General features: G+C 40.5%; 1 non-coding gene across 1 annotated transcript; it reads right to left on the bottom strand.

Moving 5' to 3' along the window:
• Positions 1 to 12,881: 12,881 nt before the first annotated feature.
• On the bottom strand, positions 12,882 to 12,953 carry Trnah-gug (transfer RNA histidin (anticodon GUG)). The gene has a single exon. It is a non-coding gene; the product is annotated as a tRNA-His (tRNA).
• Positions 12,954 to 15,811: the final 2,858 nt, after the last annotated feature.

Raw genomic sequence — 15,811 nt, 5'->3', positions numbered from 1 at the left:
CAACATTAAAGCTTATTGTCTGTAGTGAGTGTATGAAGTTCTGTGTGGCGATGGATAAACGTGAGTCGTCTGTTATATATTAGATTTATATTTTTAAATGTCTCTGTTATATTATTGATTACATAATTGTATACACTTTATATCAATTCCACAGTGAATTGGTTTTAACTGTCATACTGTGTAATTTGTTGAATAAATGAAAATAAAATAAAAAAAAGATTCTACACAAAGAATTTGCGGAAAAATTAAATCTTCTTGTAGAAAATACTTGCTGAATCCAGACTTAGCGCTTATACTTTCCAGGGGAGATTCTCTTGATGATACTTGGATGAATATTAGGAATTCCACGTATGTCCATACATTTGTACATGATCTACCCCAATATCAATATTTTACTCGACTGCGACTTAACCAGAAAGTAGGTTTCAGTACTGATGATTCTCTACACATTGAAGCCCAGGATACTGGACGGATTTCTTTAAATAGCGTATCGATAGATTCCTCTTGATGTTCACAACTTGTTTACACTTGTTTTATTAAAGAAAAAACAATACAGCCGACTTGAGAGGATGCTGAATGTGAAACCATATTTTTCCTTCTGGTGCCTAAACTATTGAACAGATTTCAACAAAAAATACATCAGTAGGTAACTAATTGGAACACCAGTACTAAGCAATACAAATTTAGTAAAATGAATGAGGGAGAAATTATTAGGGCTAAATAATGTGACGGCAAAAACACATTTTATGTCTTAAATGGGGTTTAGACAATAGGTAGTTTTAACCGCAATAAAATTTGACACCTTCAATCCTTCGGATCCCTGTTTGCATGTGAGCAATGTGAGCTTCGGGGACCCTGCTTATGCAAGTTAATTCCTGACCTTCCAACCTAAAGGGGAAACTAGGCCTTGCTGGGATTAGTCCGGTTTCCTCACAATGTTTTCCATCACCGAAAACGACTGCGACTGGTTGACTTGGCCACCCGACCCTGAGCCATCCTAAACGCATATTGTACGCGTGAAACTAATAGTCCACAGGCTGTTACCATAAAAGGGTTAAGCTTTAAAAAGTTTAAAGCATAATGGTTATTTTATATTATAAATTTCTCAATGGGTCGAGTATCCTGATACATAAATATTTCATTTCAATGTCCTTTCTCGTAGACGGATTTCGCAATTCCATCTATGAGTATCGATATTCGATTTATTACTGGGCAGAGGCTTTGCCTGGGTATCTTCACAATCCAATATATTTTACTATGATATTCCGTTTATTTGTTGAAGAATGTCCAGTCCGCCCGGCGTCTTCGGTTGGTCTCGACATTCCTGGAGACGAATTCAAACTTTAAAAATGTATCTAGGTTTGACATTTAGTAATTTTACATTACGGAGGAAAAACCGGGAAAATTGCGGGAATATCTCAAGTTTCTTTCGAAAAAAATAATGTATTTTTCAATATACTTAATTAGGAATTTAAACAGGTAGGTTAAGGTTGCATGTCTAATGTGTTTGTTTATGGCATTGACACTGTCATCACTCATCAGTGGCATTGTGTGGGACGTATTTAATTTTTCTGAATAGAACTGGAAAAAAACGAAATTTTGTAAAATTTCCGAATAAAACATTTGATTTTTTCCGGAATTTTCATCCCGTTCGCGCCGCTTATGCAAGTTGATTCATCGAAATGAGATAATAAGAAAGAATCTGAAAATACAAGTCGTGCGCGAATTTGTTCTAGTTAAGGTACATGAAAGGTAAAATATATGTATGTCTCGCAAGATTCGTAACTCCTATTACGAAGCCTTAAGAGACAGATTTTATATAGATTTTTCATTTCCACTAAGGAAATAATGATACATAAACATTTTTGAAATGTTACACGGCCCGGTCTCAATCTTCCCAAAAAAGAGTAATTTTAATATAGAAAGCGCCTTTTATTATTAACTAAATTAAAAAATATTTATCAGTACGGTTTTTACTCACTATTATTTTTAGTCGCTTTTGGCGACATGTTTCGGATTCTTTGGGAATCCATCCTCAGGCACGAGTGTCCGCGGCGGTTGTTCGTCGTGCACTGCCCGCGCCGCCCGCCTCGTCGCTCGTTGCGCACGCGCTGATGGGGCGGGGGCGGGGGGCGCGGGGCAGTCCGCAGATGGAGTCGTCAAGTGAAGGTCTGGTAGGGCGGCTGTATCGAACGAAGTCAAGCACACTGCACTCACTATGTCTCCGCGATCGTCACAACACACTTGCCGCTTGACCCTAGGTATTATAGGCTTCCATGCAGGTGGCAACATCCAGCCTCCGTCCCGATTGAAATTAGGGCGGCGTGAAATTTCAATCGCCTCGCGAATCTTACGCGGCACAAAACATTTCTCCCGTACCAGTAATCTCGCTTTATCGAAACGAATGAAATGGGACGCGCCTATATCGTTCGCATGCTCTGCCACAGCTGAGTTCCTGGTGTCCATGTTCTTTACGCTGCGTATGTGTTCCGACAACCTAGTGGAGACATTCCTTCCGGTCTCACCGACATACGCCCTACCACAATCGCAAGGTATCTCGTATACCCCCGGGCTCCCCAGCGGGTCCTTGTCCTTTGGAGAGCGCAGCAACTGCCTGACTTTGGTATGGGGTCGGAAGATTGTCCTAATGCTAAAACTTCGGCGTAATAGGCGTCCAATTCTATCCGTTATCCCCTTAATAAAAGGCAAGACGACAGGTGCTCTCTCGACCGTTTGTACTTGCCTTAATGTACCCGTACTTGCTGCTCGCTGACTCTGTCTCCAATTGTACCCATTGCAAAGAACATGGACACCAGGAACTCAGCTGTGGCAGAGCATGCGAACGATATAGGCGCGTCCCATTTCATTCGTTTCGATAAAGCGAGATTACTGGTACGGGAGAAATGTTTTGTGCCGCGTAAGATTCGCGAGGCGATTGAAATTTCACGCCGCCCTAATTTCAATCGGGACGGAGGCTGGATGTTGCCACCTGCATGGAAGCCTATAATACCTAGGGTCAAGCGGCAAGTGTGTTGTGACGATCGCGGAGACATAGTGAGTGCAGTGTGCTTGACTTCGTTCGATACAGCCGCCCTACCAGACCTTCACTTGACGACTCCATCTGCGGACTGCCCCGCGCCCCCCGCCCCCGCCCCATCAGCGCGTGCGCAACGAGCGACGAGGCGGGCGGCGCGGGCAGTGCACGACGAACAACCGCCGCGGACACTCGTGCCTGAGGATGGATTCCCAAAGAATCCGAAACATGTCGCCAAAAGCGACTAAAAATAATAGTGAGTAAAAACCGTACTGATAAATATTTTGAAATATGTCTCACGATAGTTTAAGTGCGATTAACTAAATTAACTGAATTATCCCCTCCCTATTATTATATAGGCTGTAAATAGTTAAACAGTAATTTCAGCAGTCCAATTATTACGAGTATAATATGGCGTAGCATGTGAAAGTCGCCAACCAAAAAATCCACCTACTCAATATCTAAGCGTTCTGTAAATAGTAAATTTATATCTTGTGACAAATATCCAATAGTTCAGTACAAATGAAATTTGGCAGCAGTCGTAAATGTTTAACAGGCCGAGTTTGGCACGAACACGCAGACAGACTGACGCTAAACAATCAAGTTTTACTGCTCTAGACTCTAGACGAGGCGCTAACTTTTCTGTCAAACGACTAAAATGGCAACGACCTCGAACGTCGGTTTTCATTAGTTTCTTGGTCTGGGAGTTAATTCTAGTTGAATAATTTGTTATTGTTCGACAATCGTCTTGGTAATTGGCGCGTATTTCACGCAAGTCTCACTCGATTTCACATGCACCGTTAATCATCGTAAGCGATTTTAAGGTCGTATCGAAACCAGTTCAAAACCATAACAAAATGTTAAATCTGAATTGAGCTGTGGGTCTGTATGTATTAATTGATTTGTTGTGCACAATTAAGTGATATTACTCTTAGGGAACTATTTATTTAGACTTCTTTAAAGTGAAGTGTGAGTGACTAGGGTCAATCCAATCGCCGATTAGCTTATATAATACAATAAAAATCTTGAAATTAAACTTTTTAGATAGGTAGACATTTTTAACCTGTAGTAATTTTTTGAATGTTGAATGATCTACATTCAAAAAGCTTTTTCATTGATAATATTTTCGCGCAATAAATTCTAATTTGTAATCATTTTTCATTCTTACCTACTTGTGCCAATTGTGGCTGTTTCCTAGTAGAATACAAATATAAATAAAATTAAGTACCTATGTAATAGTAGCACTAGCATTTCTGTGAAATTGCTAAATTTTACACAAAGCAGTGGAAACAGTAATGGGGAATCGTGTCATATTTTACGAGTAAATAGTATGTGTCAATCGTGAAACGAGCACAAAACATCAGACTCCATATACCGCCGCGACAAACGTGACAAACAACACAGTTGTCAGGCAGGTGACCGTGGTGCTGAGCATTTTACGACGGCGCCATTTTTCAGCATCCTCGGTAAAAATGCAATAAAATAGCCTGGAAGATGTTAAGACAAAGTGACTAGTTTTGCTTACAATGTGGAATGGAAATGAGGTTTGACCGAAGGAAACGGGTTTTATCTGTAACGCGTTGTAGTCCCGCGTTCGTCTGACATGTTTAATAGTATTATCTCTATTTTGTCATTATTTGGCTGCTCCTCCTCAAAATACAGATAAGATTTGGCGACTGTAATTTTTTTTATTACGTGGGTAATCCTGAAAGTTCGTATAATGAGCCACTTACAGATGACGCAGTGAAAGAAAAGTTTTATTGTTTGAAAATCTAACAATATTAATTTGGGTGTGCTGTGAAATAGGTACGCGTTATTAGAAATAGTTGAGAAAGGGAATAAAAGAAAATATTACATATGTTCAACTGTTTTGAGATTATAGAACTTTCAGTATGACCTAAACATTGTTTACTATGTCTCTTCTTCTTCTTCTTTTCCTGTTACCCCCTGCTGGGGTGTAGGGCCCGAATCTTGTCTTTCCATTGACTACGGTCTTGGGCAGCTTGGGTAACCTCCTCCCACCCCATCCCCATTACACCCAGTTCTTGCTCCACAGAACGACGCCAAGTGGATTTAGGGCGACCATGTTTCCGCTTGCCGGGCATCTTCCAGGTCAGGGCCACTTTGGATAGGTGGGTGTCAGGTTTCCTGAGGATATGTCCAATCCAATGCCATTTTCGCGTCTGTATCTCCCTGTGCACGGGTGTTTGTCCGGTTATTCTCCATAAGTGAGCGTTTGTGATCCAGTTAGGCCAAAAGATGCGAAGGATTTGCCTTAAGCATTTGTTCACAAACACTTGGAGCTTCGTCATTAGATCTTTGCGGACAAACCAGGTTTCGCACCCGTACAGCAGCACGGCCTTTACATTGGAATTGAAGATCCTCACTTTGGTTCTTCTCGTCAGGGTAGAGGAGTTCCACACAGGTTTAAGCTGGCCGAATGCGGCTCGGGCTTTGTTTATTCGTGCTTCAATGTCTGCTTCCGTTCCTCCACTCTGGTCGACAATACTGCCCAGATAGCAAAAGCTAGCCACTTGTTCAATCTGGTTTCCCTTGATCAGCATTGAAGTTGAATCGGTGGTGTTCTGGCGCATTTCCTTTGTTTTCTTGTAGTTAATGCGCAATCCTTCCTTTTCAGCCTCTTCTGCTAGATCTTCTGCCTTGTCTTGGAGTTGCTCACGCGTGGTTGCTATAAAGCAGAGGTCGTCTGCAAAGTCGATATCCTCGAGGTCTTTCTCGGATGTCCAAGGCAAGCCTCTTCGACCTCTGCTGGTAACCCTGCACATCACGTCGTCGAGCACCATCAGGAATAGCAGTGGGGAAAGCAAACAACCCTGTTTGACGCCTGCTGTGACATCTATACTCTCTGTGAGTTTTCCCTTGTGAAGCACTCTACACGAAGATCCATGATAGAGTGCTTTGATAATGTTGATCAGCTTCTCTGGCACACCGTTAAGCTTCAGAACCCTCCATATGCTAGCCCATTTTACCCTATCGAAGGCTTTTTCAAAGTCCACAAATAGAGCAAAAACCTCACACTGCATCTCCCGACATTGTTCTAGGACCATTCGCAAGAGGTTGATCTGGTCCGCACATGAACGCCCTGGTCTAAATCCTGCCTGTTCATCTCTGAGCTTGCTGTCAATCACTTTTGCCATCCTCGAGAGTAAGATCTTGCACAGCACTTTTGAGCAAATGGGTAACAGATTTATACCCCTCCAGTTAGAGCATTGGGATAGGTCTCCTTTTTTGGGTAGTTTTATAATGATGCCTTCCTTCCATGATGTTGGAACTTGCTCCTGTTCCCAAATGCGCGTCAGTAGTGGCTCGAGAATTTCACCGGTGAGATGTACATCCGCTTTCAGAGCCTCAGCCGTGATCCCATCGTTAGCGGGTGCCTTGCCAGACTTTAAAGATGTAACTGCTTTGATGATCTCGCTTATGCTCGGAGGGTCTTCATCAACATCGGGCAGAGTCTGGCAATGTACGACTGTAGTCTCCCTTATAGAAGGCGGGGCCCTAAACACTTCAGCGAAATGCTCTCGCCATGTACAAAGCTGCTGCTCCAGCGTAACCTGCAAGTTTCCGGCTGCGTCCTTCAGTGGTTTGTCAGCGATAGGTTTATTGCAGAGGGTCGTTGTAGATTTATACAATTCCCTCATGTTTCCTGAGTACGCAGCCAGCTCCGCCTTTTGTGCTATGGCTTCAGTCCAAGTACGTTTGTCTTTTTTGAGGTTGCGCTTGATTTTGGACTCGCATAAATAATACTCGTATGCTAGCTCTTCCTTAGTTTCTACGGACTGAGCGGAATTAATCCGCAGTTTCTTTTCGTGTCTCGCCTGGATCATCTCCCAAGTGGTTCCTGAGATCCACTGCTTCTTTGGTTTTTGCTCGTAGCCAAGCACAACCTCGCAACTTTTCCGAAAAGCGTCACTAACGGAGTTCCAATGTTCTTCCAGGCTAACCTGGGTTTTACTTATATTCTCGCAACGCTCGCGGAGTTCGTCTTGAAAACGTTTCCTTGTGGTGGATTTTTGGAGCACCTCGATATTGAACTTGCGATTTGCTGGCTTAAAGCTCTGCTGGATTCTTGCCACTTTAAGTTTGATTTTGGCGACAACTAGGTGGTGATCACTGTTTATGTCGGCCCCTCGTTTATTTCGAACATCTAAAAGTGATCGTCTCCACTTTCGGCTTATCATAACATGATCGATTTGGTTCTCTGTGCGGCGATTGGGTGAGACCCATGTCACTTTGTGGCATTTCTTGTGGGGGAAAATAGATCCTCCTACTACTAAGTCGTTTTGGCAACAAAGATCTATGAGCATATCTCCGTTTTCGGTCCGTTGTCCCTCCGCGTGCTTGCCTATCCACGGTTCAATATTCGAGTTGCTCTTTCCTATTTGGGCATTGAAGTCTCCCATACATATAACAATATCTTGGCGCTTTGTTTTCTGTAGTGTGGCCTGAAGTTGGCTGTAGAACTTGTCTTTCGTTCTTGCGTCCGCTGCATTTGTAGGCGCGTAACACTGTACAACCGTGATGTTCCTTACTTTTGAGTGGAAGCGAGCTGTTATAATGCGGTCCGAAACAGCATGCCATTCTAACAAGCTATTCTTTGCTTTGGCGGTCATTAAGAATCCTACGCCATATTCGTGTTTGTCAGTGACATCTTTGCCGGAATAAACAAATGTCATTCCATCCACCAGCTGCTCCCCAAACCCCTTCCATCTGGTCTCTGAAATGCCTAGAATCTCAAGCTTGTAGTTTCGCATAACTTTAGAAAGTTGGTGTAGGCGGCTTTCTTCTTTCAAGGTTCTTACATTCCAGCAACCAATCATTGTCCGTTGTTTCATGCCGAAAGTTGTTAGAGTTTTATCAATCCGGTTTCTTTTGATTCGAGTTTCAGTAATAAAAAGGATTCGGACATACAGGTTATTAGCCCATAGTGCCCTAGACTGATGGCAGGGCTGCTGCCTCAAAGCGTACCGCCACGCTTGATTTGTACCAGAGTTTACTCTCCTCTCATTCATATATTGGTTATTTAGACCGAAAGGCTGATGAAAGCCTCTTCCAGCGAACTGGGTGTGTGGTTATACCGCCACGGCTCGGTCGCCAGAGCCTCGTTTGTTATCCAGCAGGGAGCACCACGGAAGCAGGTTTGCCTCCGCCGCCATCCGGCGCGTGCAGGTGAGGTTGACAGTAGGGCCAGCTAGATGTTGATGCTGTTCTCCCCTTACCCCCCTTTACTATGTAAATAAAGTTAATAGAGAGAGATTCATCATCTTCCTCGCGTTGTCCCGGCATTTTGCCACGGCTCCATGGGAGCCTGGGGTCCGCTTGGCAACTAATCCCAAGAATTGGCGTAGGCACTAGTTTTTACGAAAGCGACTGCCATCTGACCGTTCAACCCAGAGGGGAAACTAGGCCTTGTCGGGATTAGTCCGGTTTCCTCACGATGTTTTCCTTCACCGAAAAGCGACTGGTAAATATCAAATGATATTTCGTACATAAGTTCCGAAAAACTCATTGGTACGAGCCGGGGTTTGAACCCGCAACCTCCGGATTGCAAGTCGCACGCTCTTACCGCTAGGCCACCAGCGCTTAATAGAGAGAGATTGACTTAAAAATAATATTTACCCACTTCAGGCACAGAATAACTAATAGTACTCAGGCGTGTTTACTTTGGAGCTTTTAACTATTATCTCGAACACTCGTGAATTACTCATAAAGTTGCGTTTGCTGAGCCTGTAAGAAGCTTTAGCAAACTTCCTAAAATGTTATGTTTATAACATAGAACAGACTTAAGTTTTTTCATCTCGTCTGTATTTACACACACACACACACACACGGGTATATTATAAGAAGTAGCTTGATCGTGATGTCACTTTAGTATAAAGTTTTGTCTTGTTAAATAAAACTATGAAAACGGATTATATCGCGTATATTGAATTTATAATACATCCCGACGTTTCGAACCCTTTACAGCGTTCGTCACCCGTTGACCACGAACGCTTAAAGGGTTCGAAACGTCGGGATGTATTATAAATTCAATATACGCGATATAATCCGTTTTCATAGTTTTATTTCATGAGTAACTATCGCGGTAACCGAAGACAATATTTTGTCTTGTTTTCAATGCCGCAGCCGCAGCGCAAAAACAAGCAGCGTTGGGCTTATTTTTTTACAGACATGTTGACGACGAAGAAAGTTTGCTGATAAGATAACAGCGCTTCGTTAGCGTGCTTCGTCGCCAATTCCACGTTCTCTCACGAAAAACGACACAAGTGCTTAATAATATAAGGAGATATACAACATTTTGTGTTTGGAGCCCCGAGATTTTCTCAGACAGACCCGTATTGATGATATTTACAAGTTTTTTGGACGATGTAAGTTATATATCGTGGCTTTTCTATCGGTTGTAATCAAGCATACAGCTAGCTTCATGGTAAGCGGTTACGGTAGCCTATGAAAGTTTGTAACACAAAAAAATCATACGTTCCTTTTTTGTAAAGTCACATCAGTTTCCCAACTTCACAAAAGTACCTACATCAATTAATATTTTACCACCAATTCCATTTTCATATTGTTTTTAACCGCGAAAAGGTGGACCTAAAATTTAAAACATAGGTACCTCCTTAAAAACTTGCGAGAAAGGTTTTACCAAAGGTATCTTAAAAGTACTAAATCGTATTTATAGTATGTAGTCCATAATAGAAGTAATTTTTTGATCGCAATAATAGTTTCAATAAGCAATAGTGAAATAGTTATTTGTGCACCAAGAGAGAAAAGTTGGTTTTTCTTGCGAGTGTTGAGTCCCGACGGGACTCAAAAACACGAGATGTAAAATAACTTTGCTCTCGTGTTGCGCATATAATTTTATCACCTCAGTAGTGAGAACATATTAAAGGTTAAAATGTAATTCGAATTACACAGAATAATACAAAAAAAATGTAATAGAAGTATGAAGTGGCAGTTCATGCCTTCACTAAATTAAAAAGCTACTTTGTTTCACTCCCTGGAGTGAGGAAAGTCGCACTTTCGTCACTCCCTGGAGTGAGGAAACTCGCACTTTCCTCACTCCAGGAAGTAACGAAAGTAGGCTTGTTCGAGCTGCTGAGGTGAAAACTTAATTTCATCCCCCTTACTATTTTATTTCCTTAGATGGCGCCACAAACGGAATAGCTGTGTTCATTCGACTATTAAAAATGCCGAGCACGACAGCAATATAATGAAGAATAACATCGAATATTGGTTAGATATTTGATATTGAATGGAAATGCAGTTTATGCAGTTTTCTAGCTGCGGGCGTGAGGAATCGAGGATTTCCTTCCTTCGGCCAGGACGGATAATCTAAGTCCCCGGCAAGCTCGGTTCTCCATACAAACGTAGTTACGCTCTCATTTCAAACCGACTAACTAGATTGCTCTGAAACTTTGTACTTACAATAGGATAAGATATATCCTTATTACAGAACTAGATATAATATCTAGGTCTCTGTAATTAGTTTATGTATAGCTTCAGATACCATAGTTAAAAAAACAGCTAATTTAAGTTTTCATACAAAACTGCGCTATTTTGTTTGTTTTATGTTTTTGTGTGTTTGTGTGTTTTGTTTGTAAACTAATTACAGACCTATATCAGACTTTGTATGTGCAAAGTTTCATTACAATCCAACACGTAGTTTTAAAATGAGAACGAAACTCCGTTTGTATGGGAAGGTGAAATTCGGCCGAGCTTGCCGGGGACTCTTAAGGATGCATCTCTAGTAGGAAACGCAAACTATAAAAAAACGTTTATTTCAGATCATTGTTCTCACGTTGGTAGTATAAAAATTTAATATTGCCTACTCCATAGCACACAGTCGCTGTGGCCGAAATCGGTCAGGAGAGCATCATCATCATAAAAATCTTAAAAACTCTGTATAATTACTAAAGAAAATAATACCAAAACAACAAAAAGCTAAGAGCTAGGTATTAAAAAACTACGAGAAAACAAACAAAACATCAGCAATAACATAACAAACAACAATAACATTTGGTTAGACAATAGTACATTATTGTCGAGGCTCGGAATTGATAAGATTTGCTTTGCCGCCTTTTTTTTTAAATTGAAAAACGAAGTGTATTTTTCTGCCGAAAATACGCCAACCTATTTGAGACAGGTAAATAGTCGCAGTACCAACATTATAATAATAAGTACTGATCATCTGTGTGGCTGTTTAATGGACCTATGCCTTCATTTGATATGGCCACTTCAACTTTTAAAAAGTTTGGAACTCGACAAATAATGAAAATTGGATGCAACATTGCAGTCCCGAAATCGAGACTGCAATGTTTTTAACTTTTTAATTTTTTGACTGACCATAAACAACGCACTTCGCGATCTACTTTTTAACCGGCAACGTCGACTTTGCCGTCCATTTTTGAGAAAAACTATTAGTGTTCCTAGTTGGCTAGGGAACCATAAAACTACTCACGTGCTAGTCCCATTATGGTCACGGTTTGATCAGGCGACCATTCAAAAGACATGTAACCAAAACGCAACATAGCAACGTAGTCGGCGTCATCTTACGTATGTACTTGAGGAAAACGAAAAGATTTGATAATGTCAATTGATTAAGCGCGTCCGGATTTGATAACGACACTAATCTGTTGGATATAATAGGGTATTTGAGTACAATATAATAACTATAATAATAGGTATTTTTAGGGTTCCGTACCTCAAAAGGAAAAACCGGAACCCTTATAGGATCAGTCGTGCGTCTGTCTGTCTGTCTGTCCGTCTGTCACAGCCTATTTTCTCCGAAACTACTGGACCAATTAAGTTGAAATTTGGTATACATATGTAAGTTTGTGACCCAAAGACGGACATGTAACGCAAACAAATGAATTTTAAACATGAGGGCCACTTTCGGGGGGTAAATGAGAAAATATAAAAAATTAAGTTTTTCAAACTATATCGTGTTATATATCAAATGAAAGAGCTCATTGTAAGAGTCTCAAACATATTTTTTTATAATTTTAGGATAAACAATTTAGAAGTTATTCAAGAAAATAGGCAAAAAATTACCATTCCCCACTTTATCTCCGAAACTACTGGATCTAAAATTTTGAAAAAAATAAACAAAATAGATCTTTACCTATAGATTACAGGAAAACCTATTAGAAATGTGCAGTCAAGCGTGAGTCGGACTTAATTACTTAGTTTTTGATCCGACCACTACAGGTTTTTTAAAGACATTTAACTCACGTTTCACATAAAAAATACATTGTTTAAATTGTGTAATGTACAGAACCCTTGGAACGCGAGTCCGACTCGCACTTGGCCGGTTTTTCTTTTTTATTACTCCCATATACTTTGTTAGTTTCCAATTTATCGTGATAAATTGCTCATTTTCTATCTATTTAACAAGATTTAGTTATAAAATTCAACATGTGTCAACAATAACAGGTGTAATACCTAAATATTTGCGTGAGGTGTACAATATAGAGTACTCTGAGTAGGTACTAGCTTTTGCACGTGACTTCTTCGAACCGGATTTGAACCAAGGAGCTCATTTTACAGGCGGAGCGTATGAAAACGCTCTGTGCACGACTATACTATACGTAAATGGTTGCCAAGTTCTAGTTCACTTGGGATGCATGTAATTAAAGTTCAGGATTTGTCTTGGCTCTCAATTCTTTTGCCGGCGAAGTCAACAAAGACTTATATTCTTAATATTGAACTTCGCTCTCATTTCACATTTATGTTTTTGATAGAATCCCTATTTACTCAATTACTTGTTTATTCATTTTGAAAACTAATACAAAAAAGATAGCTCCGCCGTGACAGTGACATCTGTCACTGCCGTGACCAGGATTCTAACCTGGGTTACTACGGCCACAACGTAGGGTCCTAACCACTAGACGATCACGGCTGTCGGAGCTGTGGCCGATACAGCGAAATTGTCGTACACTTTGAAAACTGGAGCACTTTTACTGCCCGCTGCGCTTGAGACGGTATGACGTCAGAGCGGTGAAGTAGGGTATTTGAGTTCAAGGCTTTTTGATGTCACAACAGTTGGTCTTAGAAAAATCTAATCTACTCGACTCGAAACTATTTATTGATTTAATTGGAACAAAACGTCAGCAGACATAATTCTTGGTTTACGTGTTAATTAAACAGCAAAATATTCTCAACTATTCTCAAGTGACGAAAGTCAGATATGCTCAATTTGCCTCGATAGTGAGTGAGGTAAGTTGAGCATGGGTGTGGGGTAAGTTGAGCAAGAAAAGAATGTATGAAATAACGAGACTTTTCAACATGATTTTGTAGTTGTTTGAGTAACGAATTTCTACTCAATTATTAATAAACGATATTTATTACTACTATAAAACGTTTCTTGGCGTTCTCTGTTCCATAACTAAAAATAAACACCATCAGTCACATATTTATTAATAAATTCCATTGATCAACTAGCCCCATCACAAATTGCACAACTAACTAGCCCCCGTTAACATATATACGCCCTTTACGCGCGCAATTCGGACCCTTAATAGAGTAGCGATCGAGTTAGATTTGTTCTCTTGTTCTCTGAACGAATTCACAAGGGCTACGCTTTACGTATTGTGCTACTGTAATCTGTAAGCTAATGTATTGTACCTATTTTTTGTGTCAATTTCCATACTGTCGAATTAGGATTTCCTGTAATTAATGGTTGTGTGTATGTAAATAAATAAATAAATAAAATATTGAAACACAATAGACAAGTAAATTTACTAAGTACTAACTAATGCTTTGCTTACCCGATGCCTCAAACATCCGTTCTCACAATTTTAGAAGAAAAAATACTACTCTATCAAAAAAAAACTACTGTACACTTTTTTTAAATTTGAATTCGAAAAAAAAAACAAATTAAGTAAACAATTAACTCCTGCGCCGCGTGGCAACTGGTAAAGGCGGATTGTGTTTCTCTCCCGTATACAGTCCTCATTTTTCGCCATATTGGGTTCCCGCGTGGTATGTTTAGTTTTGGAGATATTTTGATTGCTTGCTTGCAACCATAGAGTAACTTATACTAGAGCGGTACTGTCATAGTAACAACATAGTAAGTAAGTATGTCTAACAATCTATGGGCAGTCTGGCCTGAAATAAAGAATTTATTTATATTATTTATAGTAAATTTTGTAACCCCAGTAAATTCACTGCCATCTGTCGACACACTTTAAAACTAAAAATAAATATTTTTAAAAATACGATAAAATGTATTTAGATATAGATAAACGATTTTTTTTATTTGCATTAATTATTTTTATGATTTTGACCCATGTTCTTTCACTGATACGCGTTAAAATTGTTAAATAACAAACGAAACCGTCAACGCCATCTATACGACAGTTGGCCAAAGCTAGTAGCGCCCTCTGAACGAGAATCAAATTTTATTGATTTTCGAGGCACGTTTTTTCCTTAGACTGTATCCATCTATTACGGAGTTATATCTATCTTTGCTTGCAACTAACCCGCGCTTGCTCAACAAGCCCCTCCCTACCCTACTCCAATTGCATAATCTTATAAACAAAATGTTTATACGACGGCGGTTATAATCTACAATGGCTTAACTGTCTGACTAGAGCTCAAAATGAGCCCACGGGATTGTTGCGCGAGCGACTCCACTGTACAGTGCGCGTGCGCCTGCCACGCAAGGCGTTTGACATATTGGATTTTATTTTAGCCATAGACATAGTATATACAAGTAGTTATAGACGCGCCACCGAGCGACCGGGGGTAAGAGAAAGAATATACATATAAAATTCCGGCAGCATAGGATTTTTTCTCTTCCACTCTTATAAATTTCGGTATTTCGCCATCGCCTCCTACTTATGATGCCACCCGGTCGGTGATAAGGACAAATGAAATGAAAATGAAATGAAAGCATTTATTTCGGATACAAATAATCCATATTATGTTAGTAGTAACTTATATTAGGTGTGTTAGTAGAAAGTATAATTATAATTACAATTCACATGCACGGACATCCAGTGAGCGAGGATAGGGCTGTCCATCCTCTCAGCGATCACCTTCAGGAGAGTGTTGGTACTGTCCCGCACGCGTTCGCCCAGGGACGCCACGCGCTTGCGCAGCACGGCTTGAAAACCGTCAGTTCTCCACGCGGCGAACATTCCTGACGCGCTGCAGCGCCAGGGCAGTCCCAACAACCCCCTGAAGGCGTTATTGTACTGGACGCGCAGAGCACTGTAGGCTTTTTTGGTGTAGTCACTCCACAGGTTGCACGTGTATAGGTTTTGGCAATACGTTTTGAACAGGGTTATTTTCACCTCAGTAGAACAACGCGCAAACCTGCGAGAAAGCATGTTACACCTTACCGACAGTGCTCTGCGCTCCCTTTCTATATCAATATCATCTTTTAGAGTGTCAGTAATCCAGTGACCCAAGTATTTGAACCTAGTAAATGTTTGAAGAGGAGAACCACTGAGCATTATTGGCGGAATGGGATATGTTTGAGTGCCAGACTTGAACAGCAATACCTCATTCTTTTTTACATTATATTTTAGTCCGTGGGCCACAGCGTATCTGTCACATAAATCAAGCAGAATCCTAAGGCCGTTGACTGAGGGGCTCAACAGCACCATGTCGTCTGCGTAGCTTATGTTGTTAACAAAACTATATTACAAAGCATGGCACTATTTTCTTTAATTATTAATTATTTTTATGATTTTGACCCATGTTCTTTGACTGATATGCGTTAAAATTGTTAAATAAAAAAAGAAACCGTCA

The sequence above is a fragment of the Cydia strobilella genome, chromosome 3 (assembly GCF_947568885.1).
Source record: "Cydia strobilella chromosome 3, ilCydStro3.1, whole genome shotgun sequence".
In the NCBI taxonomy this organism is placed as follows: Eukaryota; Metazoa; Arthropoda; class Insecta; order Lepidoptera; family Tortricidae; genus Cydia; species Cydia strobilella.
The sequence above is the reverse complement of the archived record's forward strand: the minus strand, read 5'-3'. Positions and strand labels throughout refer to the sequence as shown.